The following is an 8,243-nucleotide window of genomic DNA, read 5'->3' as shown; positions in this document are numbered from 1 at the left end:
AAGATATTAGGAACACTCAATTTTTATTACTTTAGCCATTTTTTTTCTTGCAATTTAAATTAATTTTATTATTATTATTATTTATTAACCTACTCTTTCTTCCTCTTGGCAGGTTTTCATAGTTTATGACTAGAAGAAACCCGTCAGAGCCACTACTTTTTGACGAAGAAATCGATCGTACAGTTCGTAAAAACCAAAGAGAAATAAGGCGAAACTTAAGATATACAGAGAATGAGCAAGAAGACGATACTCAACCCCCAATCGAAGAGATGGCTAAAAACCAAGGCAATCAGCTACCTCCTGCAATTGCGGTTAATTAAAATACTGCTCCATGCACTATGTATGATTATGCTAAACCTTTTTTATCAAGAACTGAATCTAGCATAATTAGACCTGCTGTAGCTGCAAACACTTTTGAATTAAAACCTAACACTATTCAGATGATACAACAATTTGTTTTGTTTGATGGTTTGCGGGATGAAAATCCCAACGCTCACTTAGCAAACTTTCTGGAATTTTGCGATACATTTAAAATCAATGGCATTTCTGATGATGCCATTCGTCTTCGGTTGTTTCCCTATTCATTTAAAAGCTAAACAGTGGTTGAACTCGTTACCACGAGGGTCAATTACTACTTGGGAACAAATGACCAAAAAATTTTTAATAAAATATTTTCCGCCGGCTAAAACGGCTAAATTACGTAATGATATCTCTTCATTTGTGCTGATGGATTTAGAAACACTCTACGATGCATGGGAGAGATACATGGACCTTTTGAGAAGGTGCCCTCACCATGGGTTACCGCTTTTGCTCCAAATACAAACATTTCACAATGGTCTGAATCCTTCGACTCGGCAAATGGTTGACGCAGTGGCAGGCGGAACCATCAACAATAAAACACCAGAAGATGCCTATGAGTTTATAGAGGAGATGTCACTGAATAACTATCAGTGGCAAGTCATGAGGACAGAGCCGACAAAAATAGCCGACGTTTATAACGTCGATTCGGTCACCATGCTCTCTAATCAGGTAGAACTCTTAAATAAAAAGATTGATGGTTTTCTTAATTCCTCACAAGTTCACCTAGTAATGCAGTGCGAAGCAAGTAGTGGTGGAACAAACCATTCAGAATACCAACCTTATGGCCACAACATGGATAACGAGCAATTAAATTACATGGGTAATAATCCTCGACCTCAAAACAATCCATATAGTAACACTTATAATGCAGGTTGGAGGAACCACCCAAATTTCTCGTGGGGCGGTTAAGGAAATCAAAGACCACAACATCCTCTGGGCTACCAACAACCACCCTACCAACAGGAAAAGAAGCCAAACATTGAAGAGATGTTCTCAAAGTTTATTTCGGTTTCGGAAACTCGTTTTCTGAACATTGAGACAGCACTTAAAAATTAACAAGTGCCGATCCAAGGGCTCGAAACTCAGATAGGCTAGCTTTCCAAACTGATCTCCGAATGACCACAAGGTAGTTTGCCAAGTAATACCAAACCTAACCCAAGGGAACAACTCAACGCAATTAATATTCAAGATGACGAAGGAGTCGTTGAGCCTGAACCAGAACCGGGGCAAGAAACTGGGTAAGCAAGGGTCAAGGTGAGGTAGATCAAAATACAAACAAACCGGTGACTGTCGAATATAAATCTCGTGTGCCATACCCCCAACGTGACAAGGAAAGACCGCTCAGATGAGCAATTTGGTATAAACTCTTAAAAAAATTATATATTAACTTACCATTATTGAAGCTCTATCACAGATGCCAAATGCAATGAAATTTTTAAAGAAGATCTTAGCAAATAAGTGGAAGTTCGACGAGGTGTCGCATGTGGAGCTGAAAGTAGTTTGCTCGGCCATTCTCCAAAATAAACTACCCAACAAACTAAAACATCCAGGGAGTTTTACGATTCCTTGCTTAATTGGTGGTTTAGACGTTAAATATGCGTTGGCTAATCTAGGGGCTAGTATCAACGTCATGCCTTACAAAATGTTTAAGCAACTAGGTCTCGGGAAACCCAAACAGACTAGGATGAACATTCAATTAGCAGATAAAACTATAAGATTCCCTAAGGGTATTGTTGAAGATGTGCTAGTTAAAATCGATAAATTTACATTTCCCATTAACTTTTTTGTTCTAGACATAGAAGAGGATAACAACACTCCCTTAATTCTAGTAAGGCCCTTTTTAGCAACTGCTAAAACCATCATTGATGTTGGCACAAGTGAACTCACACTTCGGGTGGGAGACGAAACAATCACCCTTCAAGCTCTCAATTCTGGCAACACATCAGGAATTGAAGGTGATCATTTAACCCATTCTACTAAAACTAACCACATGATACAACCCACTTTGCAAGGAGATAAGTCTGAAGGAAGTACATGAGTCATTCTTAAGTAAAGGACCTGTTCATGAAGATCAAAGACTACAAATCGAGGAACTCGATGAATGGTGGAGGCACAAACCAAGAACACCCGACAAATCGAGACTACGCCAAAACAAGCTCGATACCTCTCAAAATCAACTTAAAGTTAGTGATAAGGTCTTATTAGATGTCGCAGATCCCCACATTGTCACTACCACACTGAATGAGGAAATCCCTCTTACGGTACTCAGTATTTTTCCATTTGGTACGGTGGAGGTAAGTCATCCCAAGTTCGGCACTTTTAAGGTAAACAACACCCGATTAAAACCTTATTTTGATGATATTGACAGTAGGAATGAGGAGTATAAACTCTTCGAACCAGCATGATCATACAACGAAGAGGTAAGTTGAGTTTAGACTATAAATAAGCGCTTCTCGAATGGCAACCCGAGCACTAACAATATTAATTTCTTTAAAATTTGGTATTTAACTCCTAACTTACTAATAGAAATCTTGAATACAGGTGTTTCCACAGAGACACGGCCAAGCACACGGGCGTGCTTAAGGCCGTGTTAAAATAGGGCAAGGATTTCCCCAACACAGGCTACGATAAAATGCCACGGCCGTGTGATATGGCCATGGTCGAGCCTGCCAAAACAACACGGGCGTGCGACACGTTCGTGTGGAAGAACCGTGGTCGAGCCTGCCAAAATAGCACGGACGACACGGTCGTGTGAACCCACACGCCCGAGAAACATGGGCGTGTACTAAACGTCAGACGCACCCAAATTTGAAATTCACGAATCACACGGGCTGAAATTGGGGGACACAGGCGTGTGCCTTGGCCATGTGCCCCAAAATCTATAAATACCCTGCACTATTCACTTTCTTCTCTATTCAAAAACCCTAACCCTAGCCACTGCTACTCCACACGGCCTCTCTACCACCCCCGTACACCGCCTCAAACTTCATTTTTGACGCTCAATATCTCTCCCTTAGCGTTTGTTTACTCCTTTCACTTCTATTTTACTCATTACTAATGCTTATTATTAGCATAATCTTCATTTCTTTTGAATTATTTTTCATTTTGCTCATTATTTTATCCTTTAGTTTGCATTCTTAGGTTAGTTATTATACAATGCATGTTAAAATCAAGTGATTATGGAAAATTCATACCCATGACTTTACCATGCCTATCCTCATGACATTTCCATGCTAATGTCTCTCATGTAATTTGCATTTTTCAATTATTTATCATACATTTCATATTGATAGGAAAGCTTCATTCTTTTGTCTTACACATGCCATTACTACATACAATGATAAAGTCACGAAATTATTATATTAGTTATGTTTGGTTGTGGCTAACATTCGGCTTTTTAATTGAAAATTGTATTCCTTCTACTTTGACCACTCATCAAGATGACTTGATGATTCTGATCGTGGTTACCATGTTGTCTTCAAGAGAAAAGATAACCGTCGTACTAGCCTCAAAGAAGAGGAAGGGAGCTTCCTCTTCCGCAGGTCCAATCGTGAAAATTCGTCACCCTCTCCTTCAGTTCCCCCGAGGGCCTCAAGAAGAGCTTTTCCAAATACTTCAGGCCCGACCCTTAATTGCAGGCTGCTGCATCGACTGGGCTGCCATAGAACAAGTTCAAATGGATGACGCAATTTGAGCCCTCCTAACCACTGACCCTTGGGAGCTGTTCTTCGGGATTATCGAGCTAACATACCTCGAGCTCATAATGGAACTCTGCTCAACGTTCCATCTTCAGACCGTGATGGCAAGGTACGATGATCTCGACACGGTCCAGTTTCGCTTAGGTGGGTTAGTCTACCAGCTAAGCGTCCTAGAGTTTGGTGCTTGACTAGGCTTATATACGGAGGAGTTTAAGGAGGAGAATGAACTACATGCTCTCAGTCACCACATACATTTCTCTCCCTCGAAGTGTTGGCACACTTTGGCCCCTAGCACGACCTCCTATAATCGTAGCCGCTCCAAGGCATCAGTTCTCCCACCACCTCTGAGGTACTTACAATCTATTTTAGCTTACACGATTACAGGGAGGTGAGAGAGCACTGGCGCCGTCAACACCCACGATGTCTACTTCTTATGGTGCATGTCGCAAAGGCACGTCATCGACTTTGCCTATTTCATTGTCCTTGCGATTTAGCACCAGACGGAGTGGCATCAGAAAGGGATCATCTCCACTGGCCCCTACGTGACCCGGCTGGCACGACACTTCAGGCTTCTCAACACCGCGGCCCAAGAATCATCCCTCACCCTCATCAGCCATATGTCTCCACAAGGCATCTCGAGCAAGCTTAGCATGAGGATGATCGAGAGGCACCGAGGAACCTACCCTCCCCAGTATCGTCTCGCCCAATCTACCGAGGAGGAAGCATACGAAGACATTCCTGATGATGTCCCCCTATAGCACGAGGGTCCACCGACTCAGCCACCACCACCCTCTCGTCTAGTTCATGCGACGGCTTCATATGCTGACATGTATGAGTGCCTCACCCAATTTGAGCAGCAGTGTTTTCAATGATTTGACAACATTGATGCTACTCTGCAGCAGATTTGTCAGCACCTCCACATCTCATCGCCAGTCCCACCTCGCGAACCATCCAGCGATGAAGATGTTTAGAAATATTTATTTCTTATTTTATGTTTTTAATTTTTATTGAAACTACTTTTTATTTTTATTAGATTTTAGAAATTTTAATTTTAATTATTAAATTTGATTATTTCTTTTTGAGTAATTATTCTTCCTAATATCCCCTAAAAAGTTCCTGATTTTATCATAGTTATATATCGTTCTTAAGTTCATCGTTACATAGGAACTAAAACTCCATCGGGAAAGGTTCTCCACGACTGCCATGTCTTGATCGACCACGACCAGAGCTACCACTAGATATAATATTCTTTTGGCGCAGGACTTATGGCCTAATAAACCTCTACGACCGCCGGAGTATCCTCCTCCACTCTCGAACCGATTCCTCTCCAGAACTCCAGTTCGAGGATTTCATCATACAGGAAGTTTCACTTCTTTCCCTATCTTATTTTTATACTCTAATATCTATCTTTGTACATCGAGGGTAATGTACATCTTAAGTGTGGGGGGTATTTATTTCATTATCAGAAATATCCCTAAATAATTACCTTGTTCTCTTGAAAAGCTCTCATATCATATTTAGGATAAATTTTAATTGATTTATGATTTTGATTGATATATCTTGAATTAAAACATAGGCATTTATGCATTGATTGTTTAAACTTTAAGACGTTAGAGAATCAAGCATGATAAGTTGATTTTTAAGAATTTAAAATTATAGGTTGTTTCCCCAAGTCTAGGTATTACTTTGAACTGGAATTCATGAGTCTAAACATCAAAAAGTCATAATTTTTTGCGAGATTTTTGAACCTTTTGAGCATCTATTAATTCTTTCATGCTCACTTTTATTATTGCTTTGAGTGCTTCAGTATTGAACTGTTATTCTAGAACTTGCTTGATTATGCATGTCGAGACCACACCATTTGATTTGATATATCAAAATGATTAAGGCACTTAGGATTAACCCACTCATGCCATGAAAAGCCTACCTCCACGATTAACCCCTAGTAAACCCCTTTGAGCCTTACAAGTCATTCTTTGTATTAACCTCAATATTGACCCTTAACCCATTATTGTTGAAATCCCCCAAATTTGATCCCTATTTTTGTCAAGATTTGAGTTGAAAAAATTGCTTAGCTATGTCTTGTTTGTAATAAGTTAGCCTATGTATTTAACTTGTTCTAAAATAAAATAAAAATTCAGAGGAGCAAAAGTCCCTATCTAGGAGTAGATCTAGCATAATTAAGTAGAGTTGACTGCACACCCAGACATAGGGCGACATAATTTTGCCGGATTAGGGTGAAACCTAATAAGGGAATCCATAGATCTAGTTAATGCAACACTAGGGTTTTAGAAAGAGATTTCAATTAATCAACCTAGGGTAAGACGTTGTTAGTCTTAAGAAAGATAATAATATAACTTAGAGATTTCTAAAGATCAAGTCAAGTGAATAAATCGTCTGATTCAGAGTCAAATAACAAGTGAAGTCTAGGTGAATTTTTCCTTGGGCATTGTACAAATCAATTAGTTTTTCCCAAAAGCATTTCCCCAACTTTCCTCCTGTGCATTCTTAGTTTAGTTAATTAATTTAGATAAAACTAACCTCTTTATTTTTAGGCTAGATAAGAAAAAGAGAGTTGATACTCGTACTTTTAGTTCCTGTGGGTTCGACATTCTGGTCTTGTTATAAGCTATACTACTGTTCGATAAGTGCACTTGCCTTTATCGTGATAATAGTTAGTTTTCAAGTACGATCAATCATAAATTTAAAACTTATCGCGAGTCACATCAATCAAGTTTTTGGCGTTGTTGCCGGGAACTAAAATATTAAGAACACTTAATTTTTATTACTTTAGACATTTATTGTATTGCAATTTAAATTTTATTTTGATTTTTGTTACTAAATTTTCTTTCTCCTTCTGGCAGGTTTTATAGTTTATGACTAGAAGAAACCCGTCAGGACCATTACTTTTTGATAGTGAGATAGAACACATAGCTCGCAGAAACTGAAGAGAAATTAGGCGAAGCTTATGTGACATAGAGGAAGGACAAGAGGACAATATTCAAACCACAACCGAGGAGATAGCTGAAAATCAGAATAATTAGCTTCCTCCTGTGGTTACTGCAGATCCAATAAATCAGAATCCTGCTCCTCGTACTATGTATGATTATGTTAAACCTAATTTAACATGAACCGAATCGAGTATAGTTAGGCCTGCTGTTGCTGCAAATAATTTTGAACTGAAACCTAACATGATTCAAATGATACAACAATTTGTTCAGTTTGATGCTTTGCAGGACGAGGATATAAACGCTTATTTGGCGAACTTTCTAGAGTTTTGTGACACATTTAAGATCAATGGCATTTCTGATGATGCCATTCGCCTTCGGTTATTTCCCTTTTCATTGAGGAACAAGGCTAAATAGTGGTTGAACTCGTTACCACGAGGGTCAATCACTACTTGGGAACAAATGACTGAAAAGTTTTTACTTAAATATTTTTCACCGGCTAAAACGGCTAAATTAAGGAATGATATTTCTTCTTTTGTGAAAATGAATTTAGAAGCCCTCTATGATGCATGGGAGAGATACAAAGATCTATTAAGAATGTGCCCTCGCCATGGGTTACCACTCTGGCTACAGGTTCAAACTTTTCACAATGGACTGAATCCTTCGACTAGATAGATGATCGATGCAGCTGCTGGTGGGACTGTCAATAATAAAACACCTGAAGAGGCTTACGAATTTATTGAAGAGATGTCAATGAATAACTATCAGTGGCAAGTCATGAGAACAAAGCCGACAAAAGTAGCCGGTGTTTTCAACCTCGACGCGGTTACTATGCTATCTAATCAGGTAGAACTTTTGAATAAAAAGATTGACGGTTTATATGGTTCTACTCGGGTATATCCAGTGATGAGGTGTGATGCAAATGGAGGAGGAGTGCACAAAGAATATCAATCTTTCAACCCTAGCACTGAGGAGGAACAAGTTCAACATATGGGTAACAATTCAAGATCTTAAAATAACCCATATAATAACACTTATAATGCAGGTTGGAGGAACCATCCCAATTTCTCATGGGGTGGACAAAGAAATCAAAGGCCACGACATCCCTCGAGTTTTCAACAACCACCTTACCAGCAGGAAAAGAAGCTGAACCTTGAGGAGATGCTAACGAATTTTATCTCAGTGTCAGAGACTCATTTTTAGAATACTGAAACAACACTTAAGAATCAACAAGGGT

General features: G+C 39.2%; 2 non-coding genes across 2 annotated transcripts; both read right to left on the bottom strand.

Moving 5' to 3' along the window:
- Positions 1-693: 693 nt before the first annotated feature.
- On the bottom strand, positions 694-800 carry LOC121225220 (small nucleolar RNA R71). Its single transcript, XR_005923136.1, has one exon. It is a non-coding gene; the product is annotated as a small nucleolar RNA R71 (small nucleolar RNA).
- Positions 801-7,516: 6,716 nt separating this feature from the next.
- Positions 7,517-7,623, bottom strand: LOC121225749 (small nucleolar RNA R71). Its single transcript, XR_005923625.1, has one exon. It is a non-coding gene; the product is annotated as a small nucleolar RNA R71 (small nucleolar RNA).
- Between the last annotated feature and the right edge of the window lie 620 nt (positions 7,624-8,243).

The sequence above is a fragment of the Gossypium hirsutum genome, chromosome A03 (genome assembly GCF_007990345.1).
Source record: "Gossypium hirsutum isolate 1008001.06 chromosome A03, Gossypium_hirsutum_v2.1, whole genome shotgun sequence".
Taxonomy (NCBI): domain Eukaryota; kingdom Viridiplantae; phylum Streptophyta; class Magnoliopsida; order Malvales; family Malvaceae; genus Gossypium; species Gossypium hirsutum.
Note: the sequence above shows the minus strand (reverse complement) of the source record. Positions and strands in the feature narration are given on the sequence as shown.